The sequence below is a fragment of the Rhipicephalus microplus genome, chromosome X, assembly GCF_043290135.1.
Source record: "Rhipicephalus microplus isolate Deutch F79 chromosome X, USDA_Rmic, whole genome shotgun sequence".
NCBI lineage: Eukaryota > Metazoa > Arthropoda > Arachnida > Ixodida > Ixodidae > Rhipicephalus > Rhipicephalus microplus.
The window spans coordinates 463,212,247-463,238,113 of record NC_134710.1 but is presented as its reverse complement, the minus strand read 5'-3'; positions in this window follow the sequence as shown (position 1 = coordinate 463,238,113).

Below are 25,867 nucleotides of genomic sequence, written 5' to 3'. Positions count from 1 at the left end.
GTACGGTTAGATTGAGTTGAACTATGCTTATTTACAGGAGAGATCAGGCGACGATCGGCGATGATGGCGAACATAAGCCGAACCAAGTAACTTTCTCTTCATCTACCTTTGTTCCCAAAACGTGGCCCGGCTCATACCGTATCAATATAAATACACACTATTCTGAGACTCTTCCTAACATCTGGTCCAGACTTGTCCTCAACAGATGCACCTGCTTCGCGAATTCTTTTCCTCTAAGCTTTTTCTAGTTGAAAGCCAACGTCCTGTGGAAGGATTAGCTTGCGTAAGCTCTTAGAGGTCTTACAGCTCTTACATTTGCGTAGGTTTTACAAGTTTGCTATTAATCGCATATAGCTGTTCAAGTTCCCGCACGTTTCAAGTCACTGTACATTTTTTTTTTAATTCTTCGCACCGTCCTCCTTGTACCTTCATAACGTTTAAAGTCTTTAATCATTTGACGCTAGAAATCTCAACTGCAGCTGTGCAGAACGTCCCTATCTGCAATACACAAGTGCCAAAGTTTATCACTTTTCATTGTGATAGATCATTCGAGACTAACTCAGCTAGTAGAAGTGCAACGGTTCGCCTGCTTCAAAGTTTTTTTGCAAATGCAATAACTAATTTTGACCTTCTCAAGAATTTGATTATGGAGTGCATGGTATCTCAAAATAATACTCCATACACATTCTGTGCCACTAAATTGTCATCGTGCAATGCACGTAAGTATTCTTAGAACTATTTGATATGCCAATCCAGTTGCTTGATTTCATGCAGAATACAGTTTTTTTTTTGCTGCAACATAACTGAATTCATAAAAAAACATTTTGAGAAACACTAAGAATAGCACAAACATGCTTTCTGTCACGTGTGCAGTTTCTTGTGAACACAATATTTTATCACAAGTGTGCAGGAAATACATATGAAGATTCCTGAGGCGTTTAGTGAGTGATCTGACATAAATTAGCCTTACACACGTCCACTTCCTCACAATGTGCACAATGTAATGCACAAAACAATAACTGCACTTTTCTTTTGCATGAACTGCCCTTGCCGAGAATGAACGCAGTTTTTCTTACTTTCAGAGCCTTTGAATTGCTGAATTGCAGCAGTCCCATTGCCAAAGGCTTCGAGGCTCCTCTGCGAACGTCGGCGTTCCATTACCAAAAAGAGGCCATGGAGCAAGTTGGAAGGGAGCTCATGGCTCTGCAACTGGCCACAGGAAATCCACTTGTCCAGGAGCGCAGGCGCATGTCAGTGATTTCTCCGGTATTCACGCTGAAGAGTGTGTCCCACCTGGCACAAGCGATCTTTGAGGCTGACCTGTGCTGGTAAATGTATACATAATACATGTTTATTCTTTTCATAAAGAGTGTTCCGAGTTCCCTACAGACACTACTTACAGCATCAAATAGAAATAAATAGATTCAGAAATACCATAATACTACCGCAAAGGACAAGCTCATGAATTCCAGAGCATTACGGAATGACACCAAGCCAGAAGTGTGCATTAGAAACAATAAAGAATTGTTGACCGGCTAAACAAACGTTAGCGATTCGTGTTAGAACAAAAAGGTCCAACGCAGGGATTGCATTGTGCGCAGGCTTTTCATGCTAGAAGCACAAACGTCATAAATGTTTTGTTTGGGCTATTCACCATCCCTTGATTAGTATCACAAAAGAAAACAACCAGCAAAAATGCACTTCTTACGACATGGTCAAAATAGCAGTGATTTCATTTTTTTGCCGAATTTCAAGCTCAGTCTTGTGAAAAGCTGCAATGTTCAAATCATTTCTCTTTTCGTCAAGGTACATTTGCACCAGCAGGCTTAACCAGGACCCCATTGAGATGTATTGCAGCTGCATTAGGCAAAGAAGAAGGTGGAATAATAATCCCTCCGCAGCCCAGTTTTGTCACACATACCGAAGGACACTGGTGCATGCTCAAGTGGCGTGTTCGAGAAATGCCACTGTGTTGCCACAAGTACAAGAAATTTGCCCGCCAAGAAGCCAAGAAAGCATCACCTGCACGCAAGCTGAAACCACTGACTGTGAAGAGTCGATGCCTGCAAGCACTCTTTCCCTTCTAGAGCATTACTATGCAGCTATCAGTGTGTTCTCAACTCAGGTAGTTAGCTACATTTCAGGATTCATTGCCAGAGGGGTTGTGAGACACCTGCACTGTGATGACTGCGCCGAGCGTCTTGTGTCTGACACAAAAGGCACTCTACTCTCAACCCTGAAAGACAATGACGGGCTCATTGAGGCATCTGCTTCCATGCAGGCTGTGTTGTGTGCAGGTGAGAGATTAGTGTGCCAGGGCACCACAACAGGCCAAGCAGAAGTAGAGAAACTTACGCTAACAAGCTTCCAGACCTTCGTGTCAAGGCATATCAGCATGGAGGCTGTGCTATACAACATGAATCGCTACCGTGAAGAGCCACAACATGTACTAGACCTCAGTAAGGTTATCCAGAGAAAGTATGTTGTGCTTCGACTTCGAGCACTTGCTCGGCGAATCACAGTAATCCACAGAGGCTTGTATGTGCGGCACCCACTCACGAAGCGGGCATTGTTTGCACATCAGTAGGCCGTATTGTCGAAGACATGTTTTCAACCCTTTGTGCAGCAAAAGTTCTTGAAAGTGTCCGGCTGTTGTAGCACAACAATGTCTTGACACCTATTGCCAGCACAGGGTGAAAAACTTGTGCATTTCGACTACGAACAGGGTCATTGCTTGGTACCTGACAATGCATTGCTACCGTCACGTTGAGTCACTGACAGCTACGGACAATGGGCCACAGAGAGTTGAAAGGGATGCCACTTATAAATATCACCTCATCTTAATTTTTGTTTTCATCTTTTGGTAGCTGCAGCACATATATGTAGTTTACTTTTTTTCTTTGTTTTTTAGGTGTGATTGTGCTTCAAATAATGTGTTACTAGATGTGAGTAGTTTTTCACACTGCATTCGCTTCATGAGTATGTTGCCGCTCCGCAACCCTCGTTTAGAACCACACCTCATTTTTTTACATGTTGTGGTGAATGTCAGCAGTTTCTTACACAGCATTTGTTTTCTGGGCACAATGTGAATGTGCATTTCTATTTCAAAACATATCTCTAGTTTGTGTTTGCTCATATTTTTCCAAGTACGTTCGCTCTCGGTGCTTCTATATGTGACTAGTATATCACAAGGATTTGTATTTTGCGCACAAAAGTACTGCTCATGTTTTGCTTCTTTCTAATAACTCAGGCTATGCTATCCACTGTGCAAACAATGCCATAACAAAGCAGGCAGTTCTTCAGTATTTTGCTTACATCAAAATGTTACAGTTGGCGCCTGTGCTCTCTGTCGTAGGTTCCATCCCTGTGGAACCCTCAGCAGTTGGCTCTGGCGCTAGCAGCAAAATGATATGGCCTTAATAATACAGCCTGCAACAAACGTTTTTATGCGCAAGCATTCTTTGTATACCTTATTGAGCCAGCTCTTTAGTCTATTGCTAAATATTGCACGCACAGTTTGTGTATCGACCCACCATGACATACACTACGTCATATTCAATGTCAGTAAGATAGTCACTAGGAATGTCAGTAGTTTCTTACAAAGCATTTGTTTTGTGGGCGCAATGTGAATGCGCCTTTCTATTTCTGAGCATACCTGTGGTTTGGACTTGCTTGTATTTTACTAAGTGCGTTTGCTATCAGTGCTTCTAGATGTGCTAGTTTTTCACTTGTATTTGTATTTTGTGCACGAAAGTATTGCTCATGGCTTGCTTCTTTCTAATAGCTCAGGCTGTGCTATCCACTGTGCAAACAATGCCATAACAAAGCAGGCCGGCCTTCAGTATTTTGCTTGCATCAAAATGTTGAAGTTGGCGCCTGTGCTCTCGGTTCTTGGTTCCCTCACTGTGGCACTCTCGGCAGTTGCCTCTATTGCGCTCTCTGTAGTTGGTTCCTTCCCTGCGTCACTTTCGGCAGTTGGCGCTATGGCGCCCTCTGTCGTTGTTTCCAACTTTCTGGCACTTACGACAGTAGGCTCTGTGGCGCTCTCTGTCGTTCGTTTCTTCCCTGTGGCACTCTCAGCATTTGGCTCTATTGAGCTCTGTCATTGGTTCCCTCCCTGCGGCACTCTCGGGAGTTGGCTTTACGGCACTTTCTGTCGTTGGCTCCTTCCCTGCGGCACCCTCAGCAGTTGGCTCTATTGCACTCTCTGCCGTTGGTTTCTTCCCTGCGGAAATCTCGGCAGTTGGCTCTATTGCGCTTTCTGTCGTTGGTTCCCTCCCTGCGGCACTCTCGGCAGTTGGCTCTATTGCGCTCTCTATCGTTGGCTCCTTCCCTGTGGCACTCTTGGCAGTTGGCTTTATTGCGCTCTCTGTCGTTGGTTCCCTCCCTGCGGCACTCTCGGCAGTTGGCTCTACGGCGCTCTCTGTCGTTTGTTCCTTCTCTGCGGCACTGTGGGCAGGTGGCTCCATTGCACTCTGTCGTTGGTTCCCTCCATATGGCACCCTCGGCAGTTGGCTCTACGGCGCTCTCGGTCATTGGTTTCTACCCTGCGGCACTCAGCAATTGGCTCTGCGGCGCTCTGTCGTTGGTTACTTCCCTGCGGCACTCTCGACAGTTGGCTCTATTGCGCTGTCTGTCGTTGGTTTCCTCCCTGTGGCACTCTCGGCAGTTGGCTCCTATGCTCTCTGCTGTTGGTTTCCTCCCTGTGGCACTCTCGGCAGTTGGCTCTCTTGCGCTCCCTGCTGTTAGTTGCGGTGGTTACATACATGCGTTGGTTACATACACAGCGGTGATTACATACATGCCGAAAAAAATTTACATGGTCTGACACACACAAAGCCCAGCATCATCAGACTGTGTAATCAAAAGACAACATAACATACATTGATGAACAAAAACAAAGCTAAGCGACTTTCGGTGTGCATAAAAATAAATATAACGCACGAGTTGTGATGTTCTATTATGTATTTGCTTACTTATTCCTTTGTCGTGCGGCCATTTTTATACTGTTATTCCATGCACTTCCTTTTTTAATGGTTTCCTTATTCCATGCTATATAACTTAATGTTCTTGCACTTCACCTAAGTGCCTTCGTCAATTTTAGTTTTAAAACAAGGCTGCTTAAAACACGGTTCATGCGCGTGCTTCTCTTTTTTCACCCGTTTGAGCCTAATATCGCAAGTGAACATCTGTGGTGATGTTTTTATTGTGACAATGGCCCCCCTGAGGGAGCCGACACGTTAGTACTCCAATTGAGCAGATGCACCAATGGGTTTGAACCAGCGGAATAGGACGAGAACGATTTGTGCTGCTGCTGTGCTAGAGCCTGTGGCTTTTGCTGGCTTTGCAAGGCGTGACCGTGTGGTCATCCTTCATGACTAAACAACCACATCGCATCAATGAATCTACATTAATAAACTTTAGTAGAGGCGTACGTCAGTAAACATCATTGTAAAGCAATCACTCTTTCTTATTATTTTGCTGTGTCTGGATCCCTTCTTGTGACAAGCTCCAGTACAAAGGTGCACTCTTGTCATACCATTATCGAGTGATGCCTTTAAGTACAGTGCGTTGTGATGATGTTTTCAAATTTTTTTCCGTGCTAGTCCTCTGAGCAACACCTCACATTATCACTGCTTGTTGTGTGTGTACAGGCAATATCTCTTAACAATACAGCTTGGAAAAAAATAACAGGTGCCCCCTCCCTGTGGCACCGTCATCAGTTGGCTCACACGCTCGCAGCGAATTTCTATGGCGTTCATATTGAAGCCTGCAATGAACTCTTTTATGCACACGCATACTTCGTATCTATGATTGAGCCAAGTTTTTGGTCTACTGCGAAATGTTGCTGGACCAATTTGCGTATCGACTCAAAAAGAGAGACAATAGGTACCTGAACAGAGTGCCTCGTGTGAGTAGAGCTACCGCTTTACCGCAGGAAAGAAACTGGCTCTAGTTGGGGGAATTCTAACAGCGGTGGTTACACATGCTGAAAAAAATTACATGGTCTGACACACACAAAGCCCAGCATAGTAAGACTGTGTAATGGAAAGACAACATAATATACATTGATGAACAAAGACAAAGCTTAGAGGCTTTCGGTTTGCATAAAAAGAAATATAACACACGAGTTGTCATGTTCTATTATGTATTTCCAAACTTATTCCTTTGTCGTGTGGTCATTTTTATACCGTTATTCCTTGCACTTCGTTTTTAATGAATTCCTTATTACATGCTATATCACTTATGGTTCTTGCACTTCACTTAAGTGCCTTTATCAATTGTTGTTTTTTCCCCAAACTAGCCTATAGCTACGGGTCCTCACAGTGAATGCATACTTTGCAAAAAATGATAAATAAAATTCATTTAAATATACGCCATCTATATCGGACACAAAGCCCCAGCAATGACTACTCATACATGTCTTTCATGGCCACGAACCACATCTCACACTCATGTTGATACCAGACCATGCTTATAATGGTTCAAGTACATGACTTTTTAAAAAGCCTCCTTTACTTTTGCAGGCTTTGTGCAGTGAAAATTCACATGTTTGTGGTGTTTTATTATGTGATATATTTATATATAAATCATTACTGCAATAATAAAAAGTATCCCATGCAGAGTGGACTGCTTCTTTTTCATCGTTGTCCTCACTTTCTTCTGATTTACACTCTATGAATTACACAGTGCTTAAAACAAGGTTCAAGCGCGTGCTTCTCTATTTTTCACCCATTTGAGCCTAACATCGCAAGTGAACATCTGTGGTGATGTTTTTATTGTGACAATGGCCCCCCTGAGGGAGCCGACACGTTAGTACTCCAATTGAGCAGATGCACCAATGGGTTTGAACTAGCGGAATAGGAAGAGAACGATTTGTGCTGCTGCTGTGCTGCCTGTGGCTTTTGCTGGCTTTGCAATGCTTGACCGTGTGGTCGTACTTCATGACTAAACAACCACATCGCATCAATGAATCTCCATTAATAAACTTTAGTAGAGGCGTACGTCAGTAAACATCAATGTAAAGCAATCACTATTTCTTATTATTTTGCTGTGTCTGGATCTCTTCTTGTGACAAGCGCCAGTACAGACAAAGGTGCACTCTTGTCATACCATTATCAAGTGATGTCTTTCAGTACAGTGCGTTGTGATGATGTTTTCAGAATTCTTTTCCCGTGCTAGTCCTCTGAGCAGCACATCGCATTATCACTTCTTGTTGTGTGTGTATAGGCGATATCTCTTAACGATACAGCTTAAAAAAATAACAGTCTGCGGCAAAAGTAGAGAAGGGCCTGATTTTTAAAATAAATACAGCTCTTACAGTTGCCCTCACAAAAAAAAACATGCAGTGCCTTTACTTGTTCTGCTGTCCACCAGCTAGATATCCCAATTCTGTGGCAAATCAAGCATAGGATGAACAATTCAGTGCAAGGTTGCGAAGGCATAACTTTAGTTTGAGGCCACTTAGCCATTGCAATACTGCTTTACATTGCAGTAAAATTACAGACACATTAGTATCACATTACTTCATGTTTTGTAACAAAGGCGTGTTCACCAAGAACTGTTCCACTTCTTCCCGACACATGAAATGCCCCACCCATCGCATTGTTTACATTACCCCTAACACATCGATTGCAAGACAATGCCCTGTCTTTGTTAGCCATGAAAGAAGGTTAAAGTCATCACTTTATACTTCCTTTTTCTTCCGAACTCAAGGGCAATGTGACGCTCATGTTAGGACTAGTGCATTGCACACCTTGTGGTGCAATTGCATCGGCTAGAAAGTGTAACCCTGTCATCAAGAGGCCTCTCTCGAGTCTCTCCAATCAGCCTTCATTGTACTAAATGATTCCAGTGTATACTTGCAGATTTACGAGTTTATTACATTCAATTTAGTGCTCTAGCTGCCTATTCCTTCTTTCCTTTGGCACTATCCTATGAATAACAAGCCAACAGTCACCTCACCCTGTCCAATACATTGTCCAGCAAGCTAGATCATATTTCTGCTATACAGCACATCACATTTACAGCACATCACAGTGGCAGAATGAGACATTGAATGTCTCATTCATGCCACTGTGTGTGCCTGTCATTCCTTCTTTCATAATTATCTCAGTAGTATTTTCCTTCTCCTCAGGTTCTTACCTAATTTCCTAGTTTCTGCCCTCATGACCACCAACAGAACGCAATGAGTGTATGCTTCCTTCCATGCGCATTTCAATACTTCGTTATTGTTTGCAACAGCATATGCTTGGATGAGCAAGTGTATGCTTACCCCTTGAACAACGCAGCAAATTCAGTACACACAGAAAAAAAAACACACGCAAACAACAGTTGTAACGCAGATACTTTCTTTAAACTTTCACTCTGTTTGTCATTAGTATGCTTCGGTTGTTGTTTTTTCTTTTTGATATTTTCACTATACAACTACCAATCCTTGATTGTCCTTTTCTACATATTTTGATTAACGCCATCATTATTGCTATATTTGAAATGATCAATTTTAGCATACCTTTATGCGTGCCGAGAAAATGCCTTGCATTTAGATGCAATTAAAAAATACAGTTCTGTCACTACATCTTTCTGTGTGCTTTGTATATTTTTTGCCTTTTAAACACTTAGAACACATTACTTTCTTGAGTTCTTTCTCATGCTTGCTTTGTCATTACGGAGACGACCCCGATAATTTACTTTCGAATAGACCCTAGATGTCAACAATGTATCATGAATTCACTTATTTTGCAAGGTCCTTCAGCATCACTGCTTTTTTTTCATTTGAATTATTCTCAAGCTATACACACAGACAAATGTGCCTTTCATTACTTGTAGTTGACGCGTGAAAAACACGGACTACTATAAGAAAAACGATGCTTCTTGTCAAGCACTGCTGTTGCATCACTGAACTGCCACTCATTGGCAGGGTGAACCACGACCCAGAGCATTCCTCAGATCGTCTGAGGATCACGCAGGAAAGAAAGCACACATTTCAGAGTCATGCGTTGGAGCGTTCACTGGGGCACACGGAACAGCCGGCCGAGATTGCTTACACACGCAGACATTGAGCCAGATAGGGCTCGAACTAAGTTCACGAACGCGAGCCTACCACTAACAAAAACGAGGCAGTATACATGCCGATCTGCCCTGTGCGATAGACAACGGGCTTGACAAAACAGAGTCACAACCTTTTATAGAATCGGTAGCAAACAGGGTGACGGACTGGGCTCCGATTGCAACTATTTTCAACAGGGATCGCGCTTGCCGTTCACTTACCTTGCGGGCATCTACATCACGGTGGCACTGCACTTCGATTACAAGTTGATGCATACACAGCTCGTAATAAATAGCGGATCTCACCTCGGCACGAAAGCACAAGTTCGCTCGAACGGCTAACAATTCAGCGCACCGAATAACGCCCTTTTAGCAGATGCATACAGCCGATGCAGCCGCCGTTTCACTCCCGAGGTTTTGCAAACACGCAGCTGTTCCACTTCTCCCTCTTTCAGTACCTAGGCTCACCTATCCAAATCCACTCTTGAAGTTCACAACGATCCGTTATTTCACCCAAAACAAAAGCCAAAACCAGGCCGAAACCCACGCAATAAACAGAGCCACAAGTGCGTTCAAAGCCCAAGTACGAAGACTAGGCAAATGTGTGTACTACCCATCATTCCCATGGTCGTTAAACGATCACAGCGCCAGAGTCCCCTCTAGTCAATTTGAGGAAACTCTATGGTCCATGGACTTCACGCGGGCCGGAAAAGCCAAGCTTTTGCATTAATCGTTTGAATCTTTTGCATCTTTTGCATTTGCAGGTTTCACAACAAATGTCGTTGAAAACGACAGTTTGGCGTCTGGAGAGAGAGACAAAACGTTTATGTGATGTGCGCGAGAAAATTGGTGAATAGTGATCTGGAGGCGCTGCGTTAGAGTGCCTCGTGGGGGGGGGGGAGTAAAAATAACCCGTAACTGTCTCTCAGTGAGAGGTCCGCTCAACAGTTGCTTGCGAGAGACAGGGGTAGAGAAGGGATTAAAAGGATAGCATTAAAAGGTAAACAGATAGAGAGAGAGGAAGGAGAGAGCGAGTCGCAGCAACAGCGAACGATGGAAGTAAGGAGAAGACAGGAAAGATGGACAGCGTTGGAGGAGTCCGAGGAAGGGGCACCACTGGCGAGAGCTCTTGTCGGCGTCAGGGAATAGCGTAAGGCAAGTCGAGTAGGCCATAGCTACGCTGCCGTCGAAGATCGGCGTCAGGAGATAGCGTAGGGCCAGCCCAGTCGGCCAGAGCTATGCTGACTTCGGAGATCGTGGGGGCACAACCGGTCGGCATGGAATCCAGCGAGCGAGTGTCTCGATCCGTGCAGTGAATTCGAACGAGCGCATCGAAGCACGTGACATACGAGCACCATCTGGCAGTTATCTTCGAAATCGAAGGATGGCGTGCGTGCCTGTCTCGGAGGCGATAAGGTGTAGAACACAAAGCGATTGGTAGGTGCCACCACCATGTCGTCTTAGCAATTACAACCGCCCCAAGCTGCCCTTCTGTTTCACCTCAAGGTCTCCTTCATTACTTCCACTGGTCCACAAGAAGTCCCGAACATCCGTGGCTGAGAATCTCTGACCTATAGTGCCCACTTTTCCATGAGTTATGGCACTTGCCGATAAAGTTTCCAGATAATATTTATGAAAGGACGATTACGAATGCATCGTTCTTTGAATTTGAAATGCACTGCTGTACATTGTTCTGTACATATCTTGCTACATTCCAACTGCAAGTTCAAAAGCGTACTGGCCTTGTCAGATTTGAGCTTGTGAGAGGGCTTATTGATCACGCCGAACGGTTGCTCTCACTGTATGGAATTCCAGAAGCTCAGGCATTCGTGTCATCATCACCTGCACCCGGTTAGCCAAATGGTTACCGCATAACAGAACGCGCGCGGGCCCACCGACCGGCCGGCACGCAACGCCGTTTGCTTGGAAGCTTCTATTTTAGCGCGCGTACAGTCACGCAAGCGCTTAGCACCGGCCAGAAATCGGTACGCCGTGGACAGCGGTGCGTGACGAACCAGAAGCACCTCCACGCTCCGCATCTTTTTTTTTTTTTTATTTCGCAGTAGTGGCTTTGGCTACCCTAGAGACATTACGAAGCACGGCAGCTAAAAGAGGAGGCGCCGGGGTCACACTTTCTTCGCGAGGAAAAAGCAACGCTTCGGTGCCAAGTGGCCGTGCATCTGCGCGCACTAGCCAGAGAGGGGAAACCGAAACGATGCATGCAGCGAGGTGGTGCCGCTCAGGCGTCGAGATTTCCCGCGCGGTTGCGTGCGCGGGAAAGTAAACACTTGCAGATTTCTGCGCTCGAAAGAGCGATGGCTGAAGGATCGCATGTCAAACTGGTCGCGTTCTCTGGAATGCGTCGCTTTCTATCCCACGAATAAGTTACAACGTGGTGCAGCTCAGCATAAGTGTATTTCCTGCTTTAATATGGGTCGCTACCTTCGCGAATGCAGTTGCCGGTTGAAGCCGCAACTCGAAACGACGCTAGGAAACAAGCACCTAGATGTACAGTACATATATTTTTTTTTTGTGCTTCACTGACAAAGTCGCTCTAATCGAATGGTACTATTTTGACGATTATATGAAATTAGGCAATGAAGAGCTTATTTAGTTGTAATCAATCATTATAAACTTTTATGTACTCACTTTATTGTGATAGGGAGCAGGTGGACACTCGAGGCCCATCTCTTCCTACGGCTGCCGAAGGGCATGACGTAAGCTGAGATTAAACAGTACGGCCGGCTCGTTCGGATGAAGGAACATGAATGGGATCCGGTGTTGCTCCGCTCGGGTAGAAACTTTAAACAGGAATAAAACAATCTTGACAGTGCACACTATATGTATACCTTGTTAGAGTTTAATTTATGGCTCATACATTTCCGTGTCACGTGCTTTTGCGACTTCCCATTGAAGCAAGAAAACATCCTCAAAAGTGCTTCGGTCACTGAAGCGGTCATATTCATACGGCCGCGTTTTATGAAGTTACGCAATATCGGATCCTCCAGCAGTGACCTGCTAGCCTTGTTTCGTGAAACACACTACTATGTTGCCATCGCATTGATTACTTTGTGCTTTTGGCGAAACTGTGGCTTCTTCTAGGAAAGCGCGTTATGACTCACAGATTTTGGTGACCATGTCGTATGCGAAAAAGCTGGAGCCGACGAGCGTACAGGGAAGCGGCCTTCGAAGGTGCTCCGGTCATATGCGCATCTGTCTGTGCCGTTTTCTAGTAACTGATGCCCTCTGCATGGTGGGCATGTCAGCGATGAAACGTTTTGGACAAGGCGATCTCGTGTCCTGTCAAAGTGACTTGTCTTTTCGCGTCGCCACATTTAACTGCTGCTTGCACGTGAACGCGCGACCATCGTTGTTGGCTGCGACAGCTGAAGTGTCGCGCTGCTAAGCGCATGCATTAAGGTCCCTTTGCCGGTATGCAGGGAGAAAAAAATATTAAGAGGCAGCTATTCGCATTGTCCTAGAAAAAAGAATCAAACGAAAGAAAAGTTCTACGCACAGACCAAGCTTCTCCCGCTCCAATTTCGCGACGCAGTTAGGCCTCCTCATTTTCATCAAATTTTTTTATATAGTTACACGGCAGGCTTAAAGTTAGTTCAGAAAAATTTGAGGCCTAAGAAAAAAATTATTGGGGGACCCTCAAAAGACTATGAAACAAAATTTCACCGCCCAGATAGCCTGTGGGGTCAATTCTCGTCGACTTGTGTACATCATCTGCAAAGTATAAAGAATGCATAAAGTATTTTATTTTCATTTATTTTCAAGTTTCTGTGAGCGATCGACTTCATCGCGCTACTGACACCCTCAACGGGGACCCCCTACTTCCCTCACGTTAACCACGCCGCCGCGACTTCAATACGTGATAGCCGCCCCCCCCCCCCTTTTTTTTTTTGTCGCGTTTGCTCCAGCAGACTATCACTCGAGAGCTGCTTGCGAGTCTGGACCGTGGTGCACGAGCTGAAAGTTTTGTGTTTCATGACACTGCTGTCTCGTTTCCTGTTCGAATGCATTTCTTTATGCGAACGGCGCGGAATTGCGTCAAAGTTCTGTGTCCTGACATGGTCGAGGGTCGCACCCGCTAGGTGGCGACAGTTGCACCCCGTGGCTAGAGATATACAGGCCAAGCTGGCGGACTGGTCTGCCAGTGTTGCGGCCCCTTGAGCCCCAACCTAGCCTCCATCAAACTTGGTTTTCCCCATTTCCTCTCCCCTTTCTGAATAATAAAGTTTATTCCACCTCCTACTGTATATGCAACCTCATCTACATCGTAGGAGCAGCGCTAGCGCTTCGCACTACTAGCGTTGTTTTTTCCCCTTTCATTGTTTTTTTAAGAAGCTACGAGCCATACTCAGTCGCTCCGGTCACGCCCAGAAACGTTGATTTCATGTTTACATTTTTGCTATGTATTAATGAAACAAAATGCGTCGGCTAGCTCGTTGAACCAGTGAGATATATATTTATATTTAGTCACAAATTAGCTTCGTCTTCTTTCGCGCTGTTTTTCCCACTTGCAGATATGAAATTGTTTTGCACTTTTCATCTTGATCGAGCCAGTTAAGGATGAATTTTTTTCGTTGAGTTGGGCTTACTCATAAACTTTGTGAGGAAGCCAGCTAAAGTTTTGTAGTCTTCAACTGAATAGAGCTGGGCCCCGCCGCGGTGGTCTAGTGGCTAAGGTACTCGGCTGCTGACCCGCAGGTCGCGGGTTCAGATCCCGGCTGTGGCGGCTGCATTTCCGATGGAGGTGGAAACATTGTAGGCCCTTGTGCTCAGACTTGGGTGCACGTTAAAGAACTCCAGGTGGTCGAAATTTCCGGAGTCCTCCAGTACGGCGTCTCTCATAATTAGATGGTGGTTTTGGACGTTAAGCCCCACATATAAATCAATTAATTCAGCTGGATAGCTATCGAGAGTGGCCATTCAACGCCCGTGTTACGCGTGACTTTCGTACTACGCCAGCATTCCAATTCCGTATTACGTTCGTAATACAGCAACACCCGCTGCACCCGCGTCTAATCACATGGGTTGTACGTAGTACAATTCCACAAAGAATACACTCGCTACCACCCTTGTCATGACCAACAGGCAACAAAGCTACAGTACCCAAACAGCGCGGCGAGAATAACAACAGCCAATGTGAACCACGCTTGATCTGCCAAGAATCGGCGAAGCATCGGCGTCCTCTGCGCACTTTCGGGTGAACCACCTATGACCACGCGATAGCGCTCGCCGAATAGCGACGCTGAACTCCTGCAGGCGAGGCGAGCGGCGCCCGGAAATAGTGCCGCAACTGTGCTCCCTCAAGATAGCAGCATATACAGTAACTCTATCGGTGGCTTGTCGTTTGAGAAACGAAGAAGACACTCGTCGGTAATAACGAGCTTGTAATTAATTATACGTCGCCCACTACAGAAAACTATGCGTCGTGTTGTGACTAACAGGTCTCTAGGAACACATTGCAGCGAAAAAAACGCGACGCCCAAGTTTTCGTGTCAGTACCCCTTTAGGGGAGCACGGAAATCAAACTTCAAGATCGTGATGTGCCCACCATTCAATCACATGGTATGCATAGGTCTTCTCAGCCAAATTTGAATGGCGTCCGTCGCGTCAAAGTTACTTTATTTCGACGTCAAATCACTTAGAAAAGCTAAGGAGAAAAAACGAAAAATAGACTGCCCTGTGACATCGATACTTGTGCTACGTGTTCGGTGTGATACATTCCACAAATACCATCCTGAGTGACGATACGCCAGTAGCGATGACGTCGACGATCTCTAAGTGTATTTGGAGCCGACTCCCAGCCATGCTCTCACTAGTGGCTCTGCTTGCTGTGTAGAAGCTCGCGCGCGATACATCGTGTCACATCGACTGATTTGCCCCACAGCGTGTGAGTACGGTCATTCAGAGCAGCAATACGTGCCAGAATGTCTGGCAACCGCTGCGTAGTAAGAACCTGCACGTCCAAGCGCGGAAAAAGCGGAAAGTGCGTGGCGTTTCATGCCTTTCCAAGCCACGAACCTCATTGCAACCAGTGGGATGACTTCATACGCGCCGTTGGACAGAGAGACGGGACGCCTGTCAACAACAGCCGCATTTGCTCTCTTCACTTTGCGGCAAGCTGCTACAGGGTGCATCCGGTGTTGGCGAACCAGTTGGGTCTCACTGGCAGTACGAGGCCTCTTCTCAAGGGTGGGGCTATTCCTACTGTGCGCTGCTGCAGCTGAAAGCAGCGATTCACTCGGCAAACGTCCGTGACATGAGGTGCGTAGTTGGTGTTCCTGTTCCTGAGCAAGGATCGTCGCGAATCGCGGTGATACCCAATTCCAGGTCGCTGTCATCATCACTTGCCGATGTTGATCGAGACGACGGCGGGGACGACGATGTTGGCGACAGAGACATGTCTACGCCTTCAGAGACACCGCTGCACTGACTGTACGTGCGCTCATTGCAGATGAAAGGCCAGTGTGACGCCACCATTTTTTTCTGAAAGCGGCATCAGCTGTGCAGCGGCTTCGACGTGGCCGCAAGGTAGCGCAGCCAACACTAAAATGTGGTGGGCTTTCCACCCATTTTGAACAGCGTTCAATAGCGAATATATTATAAATATTACAGATACTCATTCGTCACTAAAATGCGTTTTTGATCGCTAATCGCTTCTAGGGGGTCAATAGCTACTCGTTGACGCAAAAATCTTGACATGAGTAAATTTGATGTCAGTGCTCCTTTAAGGTTCGCTTTAAGTTCGTACTGTCTCTAGTGCGTACTATTCATCCTGTTCCTAGGGCTTACCTTGACCACTAGTGCAACTATACTTTTACTGAATGATGTTACTCGAGAAGTTCAAATTGTGAATCACTACAATGTAACCGATAAAGTTGAAAGTGGCTTGTGTCAGTGAAGCTTTCGGGCTGCATTCTTTGTAATAGGTAGCATGCTTCAACCACGAGTAATTATGCCTCTGAAATGTTTTCGAACTTGCTGTGCACTTACTACGTGATCTTACGGGGATACGCAGAGTAACGTATCTGCCTTTTGGGTGGCCGGCCTAAACGACGCATTCGTTATGATAATCGTGTTCTGACGCCAGATGGCAATGTGTGCTTGTACCATGCAATATTACAGCGACAATATATGTTGTATAGTGAAGCATCTCGTGGATGCATCCCGCGAACATGGACATTTTTGTAATAATGTTCCCTGTATATCGTGCTTACTCGTTGAGTGTGTGCGTTCATTACTGTTCTTGTTTTACAGGCACTATGCTCACTGGCGTGTTACGTACTACGTAGAAATAAACTTTTTCCAATCATTGTGAAGCATGTACGTAGAACGCGTGTGTTTGGTAAAGCATGGAACTTATTTCGACTGAAGTTTCAAACAGAGGAAGTTCTTTGGATTGTATTCCTTTTAAGTATACGCTTTGATGCGTGGTAGAATGCCTGCTCAACACGAAAAAGGCCTGCTTCGATCCTTACTTGAACGCGGTAATCTTCATTTAGTACTTACTGCCGATGCTATTGGGGATTATGGCAGGAAGGGCACAACGTATGAGTATAACAAAGTTCAAATTTATCAAACGAGATATAAAAACTATCAAACAAGAATTCGTGCAAAATAACAGAACACTTTTTTGTAAAAGCAATTTAATAATTCGTATAAAAATCACATGTGAAAAAGATCTATACAAAACTGCGAAACTGAACTTTAGAACACCGACACGTCATAACACACCAATATAGTTATGATTAGGTTATACAATCAGTTACACTCGCATAAACTCAACCAAAAAGTACGAAAAAGCATACTTTGCACTGGCAGTTAGTGACATGTGGGGGGGGGATAAACAACAAAAGGGAAGGCAGAGAGATTAACCAGGCACATGCCCGGTTTGCTACCCTACGCAGGGGGAATGGGAAGGGGGCATGGAGATGAGAGAGAGAGGAAAGAAAAGAGAAAAAGAGAGAAAAAAAAAACAAAAAAAACGAGGATTGTCAGTCAATCGGCTGGCGGGTATGCAGCGGTGGCACTACACAAAAGTTAAAGGTGGTCACGTAGGCCTGTAGTCCTCAAAATGCACAAGACAGCTTTGACTGCTTTTTGAGCCGACGAAAGGCGATGACGGTGTTCCAGTAGCATCTGCACAGAAAGTGGCCGATCGTCCAATTGTCAGAATGCGCCCGAAAGCTTCTGTATTTCAGAGGCAAATCGAGGGCAATGGGATATGAGATGGTCGATGTCTTCTTTGGTTCAGCAGACGTCACATTCCGCATTGTCGGTCAATCCGATAAGAGTTCTATATGCTTTTGTGGAGGCAACCCATAACCAAGGGCGACAAAGAAGTGAAGCTTCACGTCGATGAAGTCCAGATGGAGGTCGAAGTTCCAGTCGAGGGTTTATTTTGTATAGTCTCGTATGTCTTATGCTTGGGGTGTTCCGCTCCTGCAGTCTCAGACTACGTGCCAGGTGACGAAGTTGCTTTGCAGCGTCAGTTCTTGACAAAGGAATCGGAAGGGTGTGCTCTTCTTGGTGAGATGTGTGAGCCGCGTTGTCTGCGGAATCATTGCCACTGATCCCACAATGGCCAGGAGGCCACTGAAACTTGACCTCGTGGCCTGTTTCTGTGACGTGGTGAACAACCTTGACAACTTCGTAAGCTAATTGTTCATGGCAACCTCGTCGTCGAAGGACTGGCTGCATGCTTTGTAGGGCTGGTTTCGAGTCGGAAAACACAGCCCATTTACTCGCTCTTTGGGATTTGATGTACTCTAGGGCGCCACCCAAAGCCGCAAGTTCTGCCGCCGTAGACGTAGTGACATGTGACAGTTTGATTCGCAGAGTGATTCCTCTAGCTGAAATCACCACCGCACCGCCAGAACCAGACGCTGTGGTTGAACCATCGGTGTATATGTGCACGTGGTTGTTGTATATTTCGTGCAGAAGGCTCAAGCTCAATTGTTTCAGGGCTGATGCAGGCAAGCGAATTTGATTTTTTCTGTATTCCTTGAATTGAAACACGTACTTGTGGAAGTGTCAGGCACCACGGTGGATACACCAGTTTCTCAGCAGGCGTGAAACCTGACGTAAACGACACACGATGAGCACAGACAATCGCACTCAATTTCGTGCGGGGCCTCTCAGTAGCGAGGGTTGCCAAGTGGTGGGAAGGATTCCTAGCATGTTGCCTGAGGTACGTACGCATCGTTTCAATGGTGATGTGCGTCATGATCGAGTAGTCCTGTGCAATGGCAATTGTTTCAGCTGTCGATGCACAGCGGGGTAAACTAAGGCATATCCTAAGCGCTTGGGCTTGAATATTTTGAATTGTGCGCAGGTTCGTTTTGCATGTGTTAGATATAACAGGTAGGCTATACCGCAGGAATCCAGTAAATAATACCTTGTACAGTTGTAACATAGACTCGACAGACATTCCTCAACTTTTCCCAGCAAGAAACCTGAATAAGTGACAAATGGCAGTCAGCGGCTATTTCACGTAGTTTATGTGGGGTGTCCAAGACAGGTTTCGGTCGATTACGACTCCCAAAAACCTGTGACTCCAGCTGCATGACACCAACTGCCCGTGAATTGATACGCCGTAAGCGGACATTGGTTTTGTGATGAAAGCCACGACTGCACACTTTCACTTGCGATTTCGAGCCCTTGTTTGCGTAGGTGGTACGATGTCACTGATGCTGCCTTCTGAAGTCGAGCGCGAAGTTAAAGTCGAGTCACACCTGATGTCCACACACAGATGTCATCAGCATAAATGAAAATTCGTACACTGCTTGGTTGTTTGCCAACTAGTTCAATGAGTGTTAGGTTAAACAGCGTCGGGCTTAGCACTCCGCCTTGCGGGACTCCTAGGCTGCAGTAATACTCGGGTGTCGGGCCATTCTCTGTCTGCACGTGAAATGATCTATTCTGTAAATAGCTCTGAACCCTCGTATGTATTCTGTCAACGAGTCCATGTGGGTAGCGGTGGTTTGGGCCGCACACCAAGCGCCTGCTTGCATAGACGCCCCTGTGGGGTAGATACAAAGGCAAGAAGTATTGAAGATAGGATTACAAGCTACTACCGCAACAATTGTATCCTATGGGATACTTGCCAATTGTATAAATTAGGATAATTCGATAGATTCGCAAACTTGTTCAAGACTCCTATAATGCAGTAGCGAAATCCTGTGTATTAAAACGTCCACATAAAAATTACCTAAATATGACCACTCTCAATGCATTTGAGTGATTATCTGTAAGTATCTTAAAAGTTTGGGCCTTCTTGCTCAATGTAAATTTGTTTACTTCCAAAATAACTTATGAGGGTTTGCTTTAAGTGCTCAACATGAAAGCTCTGTAATTTCTGTAATTGATGGCAGTCTCTGCTGAGCTTGCTGACCAGGAGGTCACCATCTAGCGGCATGCAATAGGAAGGCTTCCAATGATGGCGCAAATCCTCGTCTGCAGTTCAACCTTTGTGCATAACACACTTTTTAAGCAATACCGAATCAAAGGTTTACAGCCGCATGAATGCCGGTAGCAACATTTCTTTTTTACGCCTTCTGCAATGTAAAGCATATAAACCTGCAATTACCTTACATAATTATTTAACGTGCTGGTGAGAATCATTCGTTATATATATCTCCCTAACGGGCAATCCTTTTTTTCCCAACAGGAGAACATGTGAATCCCACCAACGCCTAGAGCTATTTTCTTCTCACGTGGTATAATTATGCAGAAAGTGGCAGTCGCCCTAGAAGGGAAGAAGCCCTTTATAGGGCTAACTTGTGCCAAGAAAACAAATAAATTCGAAGAACAAACACAGGGCGCTGTACACTTATAGCGGTAATAAATGTGGTTGGTATGTGTTAATCCACTCATAAGATCAACACGTATTGTTTTATACATCAGCAATCGCTCCTTCCAGCGTTAAGTCTGGTGCTCGCGTGGCTTCGCGAATGAACTAGAGTGCTCACGTACTGCGCGTAATCTTATCAATTATTGTTCTGCTTTTGAGCTACAGTATCGCACAAGGGGGGGAAGAAAGGGAATATTTAGCTATGTTTCAGTGCTCTTAAAATTAGTCGATATTGTTATCGCTTGCGTATACGCATGACACAAGCCGTTAGAATGTAGCGTACCCACAGATTGGATGAAAGCTTTGATTGATATGTGGGGTTAAACGTCCCAAAACCAACACATGATTATGAGAGACGCCATAGTGGAGGGCTCCAGAAATTTCTACCACCTGGGGTTCTTTGACGTGCACCCATATCTGAGCACACGGGCCTACAACACTTCCGCCTCCATCGGAAATGCAGCCGCCACCGCCGGGATTCGATCCAACGACCTGCAGGTCAGCAGCCGAGTACCTTAGCCACGAGACCACCGGGGTGGGGCTCGATGAAAGCTTTAAACAGCAGGCTACAAGCAAGCAGCTGCGAAGACAGCACGCTGATATAAGTTGGCGAAAAATCAGCAAAATCACAAAAATAAACAAACGCACAGAGCCTTATAACAGAATATCACTGACACTCCGATAACTTCAGAAGGGCTGCCATAACCATTCAAAACATCCATCAGGCATGAAATGGGTGTTGCTTCTTGTACTTCAGACAAGCTTATAAAAATGTATAAAATGCTTACGATGACGATAGCATGCTAAGCAAGATGAATACCAAATATGTCATGCGATTGAACGTGTTAAGCGTGAGGTACGCGTTATGCACGTCATTTCTACGACCTGTGGTAATGCGCTTGTTTGGAAAAGAAAAAAAAGATACCTCATTGAAAGTGTCAAAATGCAACGCTAGGTCGGCCAGAAAACGGCGATCTCGGGGACACTTTCCAGCAGCTGAATAAGTGCATGCCATGGCTTGTGTATGAGAATTTTTCAGTTTTGGCAAAATCTGCAAATAAAACAGAACTTATTGAAGGCTTGCACATATAAGAATATCAAAAAGAACCGACAAAACTGCATCTGAAGGATGCTTGAATTTCGTCTAAAAAGGCAGAACGCGATACCGTAGTCGGGGCCCCCGTTTCAAACAATATTGGAATGACCACTACCAGTACAACAGCGTAATGCCCACTACGCTCTAATTCTTCCTTTTGTGAATCAGCGAAGGGCCCACAGCGCATCCGTAAGGCCACACTCGTACCTACGCAGCTGACCACTTGTCGATACTCTTGCAACTGACGATTGAATATGCCCGAGTGCTCTGGAATAGGCGGTCCTTTGGAACAACCACTCACTGCCCATTTCTTGTGTTTTGAGCCTAGCGCAACTCTGTGCTTCTGTCACGAAAAATTGCATGCGTTAACGATCGAGTTTCCTCATCACGCAACACTCATGTAGTTTTCTTTTTTTTCGAAGCAGTTTTAAGCAATATCGCGGCTCTGTGGCAGAACACCTCGCCACGCGAATGGCTTCGGCTCGATTATAAATCAAACTGATTATTTTGATTATTTATTTTCTTCTCATCTTAGTTGCTCTTACGGGCACGAAAATAATGATTATTATTAGCTCAAAAACGGCAGTGATGGCGACACCGAATTTCTTTGCGAAATGAGCTCGTTAACCATATCACAGTAACGCATGCGTCAGTTCATGCTGCACACTGCTTAACGCCATCAAATTGACTTAATCAGAAGCAGTATGAAGCAACGAAGGCAGCCATGAAAAAAAAGGAAAAAAAATAAAGAATCCATGAGAACAGGAAATGACTACGGCGTCACGCTTCGTGTGTCTTTAAGAAACAGAACGCCACGGTTTACTCCCCTTACCATTTTCTAAAGTTTTTTTGCTTCACTTTCCATTCCTTCGCATTATTTATACAAACCTTGCTGGCGGTATCTGGTTCCTGGATACCACGTGTCCGCGATCACTCTGTGAACCCGGTAACCTTAGTTGCCCCTAGGCGGTGTGTATAGTGGAGATAATAGCTGGCTGCTGACCCGAAGGATTTGGGATAGAATCTCGGCCACGGTGGCTGCCTTTCTATGAAGGCGAAATGTTGAGGCCCGTGCACTCAGGCTTAGGTGCACGTCAAAGAACCTCAGGTGGTTGAAATGTCTGGGGCCATTGACGTGACTCATAATGATATCGAGGTTTCGGAGCGCAATACCCCACATTTATAATTATTTTGATTTCTTTAGTAACTTTGACTTGATCAAGCAATGACTATTTTCCCAATACCTTATTTCGTAAGTTATAAACGCAAATAATTTCTCGTTTATAAATGAACGCGGCCCCCGTGGCCGTTTTGTTAGTTTCACTAGTATTTTTTAGATCATAAGTAGACTTTTTTAAAATACGTCAGTAACGTTCTATGCCACCATACATCGATGTGAAAAAAAAACGATTGCGCAATTAAATTTTCAATTACGTGACTGATGATAAAAACCGTGATTTACTGTTTTAGGTATTGACTTCAAATTGGTTATTCATATCAGCCAATTGGTTGCAGTGGACTCCACTTTACGGCATGGTATTTTTTTTTCCAAATCCCGAAAATTGCACGCACGAGGTATTATTCCCCTAAATTTAAGGGCGACGTCGAAACTGACCTTATCCGACGCGCAGAACACGTGGCCTAGCTCTCTTTCACGTAACACCGGATCAATACGTGACAAGGAAGTGTAGAAATTTGAATCAAAGCGCACTGAAGCAGAAAAATCGGCAAGCATTCTGAAATACAAGTGAGAAACTTAATATATGAGTGCGATATACGGTGGCTACCTGTTTCCTAATCTGCAAAAAAAGGAGCGAAAAATATTTCCCGGAGTGCGTATGTCGAGTTGGAAATAGGCAAAACATAGGCAGACATTGGAAATAGGCAAAACGATAGTATCTGTTTTTGGGGCAATACCAAGCAACTGAACTCTCTCTTATCGTGGCTGATATTACTAAAAACATGATAGTCGAAAACACATGGTCACATGAAATAAGCGATCTTGTTCACAGTGATTCTTTCAAAATGTCTAATGATTCACCCGGAAGATAAACGGCAACTTCTGGATGCCTATTCAACAGATACAGTAGTGACAGCAGGTGTTCTCTACCTTTTAACGTAATCGATCACTTTCTGATTGTTTGTGTAATCAAAATGAGCTACAATATCAAAAATGGAAAAAGCTAAGATCACTATCATCGCAGGATTAATAATCAAACATTGCAGAATTTTAGGCTGCTGCAGGTAAAAGAACGATGGCAAAATAATTATGGTGAATTCGATGCTGGGAGGGCTTGTAGTATCTTCTTGCAACATACGCATTAATTTTATGCAATTTCTTTTCCACTGTAGCGAGCATGTCACAGAATCAATAGATGCAAGAAAGCCAGATATATAAATACTTTAAACTTTGTGTTTATTTAAATACTTTGTGTTTATTACGTTTATACAAGTTGCTCATACATCGCGATCATGAAGTGCTAAACCACTACAAAAATATAAAAAAACAGCAATAACCAAGACCGAAAGACGCGTACGTCGAGGAACGTCTTTTTTGGCTACCCAATCAACAACAAAAAATGGGGGAAGCAGTGAACAACCTAGCAGGAAAATAAAAAGTGACCAATCCCACTCAGCCCAAACGACCGCGTAAAACGAGAAATCGGTTTACGATATGAACATACATTTAGAATAGTGGGTGCAGAAGGCTGTAGAGAAGATAATTGAGTTATAACCAAAGTCCGTGAAACCATGTTCTTGAGACCAATATATCCCATGGAAGTAGTAAGAGTAATGGAAAAGAGTAAACAAAATGTAGCAGTGGGTATGGACGGAATAGGTGACCGGTAAAATGGGCAATCGCAGGAAACTGTGGGATACGACGGCTTCCGGTTCGACGCACCGCACGAGTCAACAGCGGCAGGCGCGCGCACTGTTGTACTGCTCCTTTGAAAAAAGCACCTTGGTGTGCAATGTCAGTGCTTTCTTTACTTTTTTTTCCAACGGTGATTGTGAAGATGACAAGCTACGAAAGCCATGAACGGTCCGGAAACTTTTTTGTCGCACTAAAATCATCTGCAATGATCTTATGCTTCTCGGGGTGCAGTCAGTTTGGCTAGCAGATCAGTCGATACACAAAACACCTTTCCTTATATGATACGGTACTGCAGATAAAAAGACACCGTTTAAAGATCTTAGGGGATGGGGATGGCTACAGCAGTGTGCTAAGAGTTCATTTCGGGATCGCTGCTTCGGCCGACATCGTCAGTCGATGGGCATGAAGCGCAACATTTATTGAGCGCGTTGAGATCGTTTTTTTTCTCCTAGCCTTTAGCGCGCTATAAGATGCATTTCTTAGTCGAAGTCAGATGCTTATTTGAACGCGGATCTTGGTCAAGCTGCATGGCATGGCGGCACATAAACAATAGAGTCATACATAGACGGCGCCGAATAATCGACATCCTGCGCTTGTTTAACGAACTTCTTCCTTTGGGTGCCGTCCTGGCGCAGTTTGACCAAGATAAACGCAAATGAACTCGTCCAGCGCTTCGTGTAAACTTACTCTTCAGAGAAGCTTTCGCCTTTTTTGTCATATATATAAGTGCAATAGCTGGCGCTAATCTCGTATGGCAGGTGGATTTCGCCCGCGTGTTCCCATAATATCTTTGCTAGGCGCGTCTGCGCGACAATTTATTTCTCAATATAATATTCCCAGCAAATTCATGCGTAAGCTTTTTTTTTGTGCGTGGAATACACACGTACCTGTGATAAAGTGGTTTTCGCACACTCTGGTTTCAAAGTTGCGTACTCAAAAGCTACCTGTCACTGTGGCTCTCTCTCTTCATGGTCGCGGCCCACTTCGTTTTTGTCTTCATTACGAAGCAATTGATACCTGGGTTTGCTGTGCACGCTCGAGTTGGAGCAGCCAACGGCTGAACGACCGACCATGCTTTATCAGGACGAAGATAAACGGGGCAACAAAACGCGTGAATCCCGAATAATCTGAGGCTTGCGGCGACGGCGCTTTGCCGTCGGCTACTCTTCTCGAACCAGAAGCCGGTAGCAGATGGTGCATCCCACAATCCCTCGCTCTTTTACTGGTCACCTATTACTTCGAATGTAGGAACACACATGTGCGCATGAGATTAGCGAAGCGCTAGCATGTTTATTGAATTCAACATTATCTCATGGAATTTTTCCAGAAGAATTGAATCCAGCCAGAACTACAGCAATACAGAAAGGGCAGGCTAATGAACAATTTACTAATTACAGACCAATATCTATTTTAACGGTGTTTCAAAATTTTCGAACTTATAATTTTCGACAGATTAGCTAAATATTTAACACACACAAGACAATTACAGAGTCACTAAATCTTGCAAAAGAGTAACTGCATTAAACAAGCACTTTTATGTTGTAAGGATAAAATAATAATAAATGTTGAAAACAAAGATTAAACACTAGGTCTCCTTTCAGATCTAAAGAAGTCTTTTTATTCACAAAATTTTGTTACGGAATTAATTAGATAAATACGAAATAGGGCGTGTTGCAAGTCGGTTGCTCGCAAGCTAATTAAATAACCGTCGCACAGTTTGTATGTATGCAGGATGTTTCGTCTACATATCTATTGCTTCAACAAGGCGTCCATCAGGGCTCCAAGTTAGGTCCGTTATTATTAAAAATTTTAGTAAATGATGTATAGTTGTATACCTCATTCACAAGAACTGATAATGTACGCTGTTGCTACCAATCTATGTTATAAATAATGGGACCTGAATTAACTAGAACCCAAGGACAAGGCGTTCTTTGGCCACCCATGGTTGCACCACAAAACTCCACTAATCATCATGAATTAA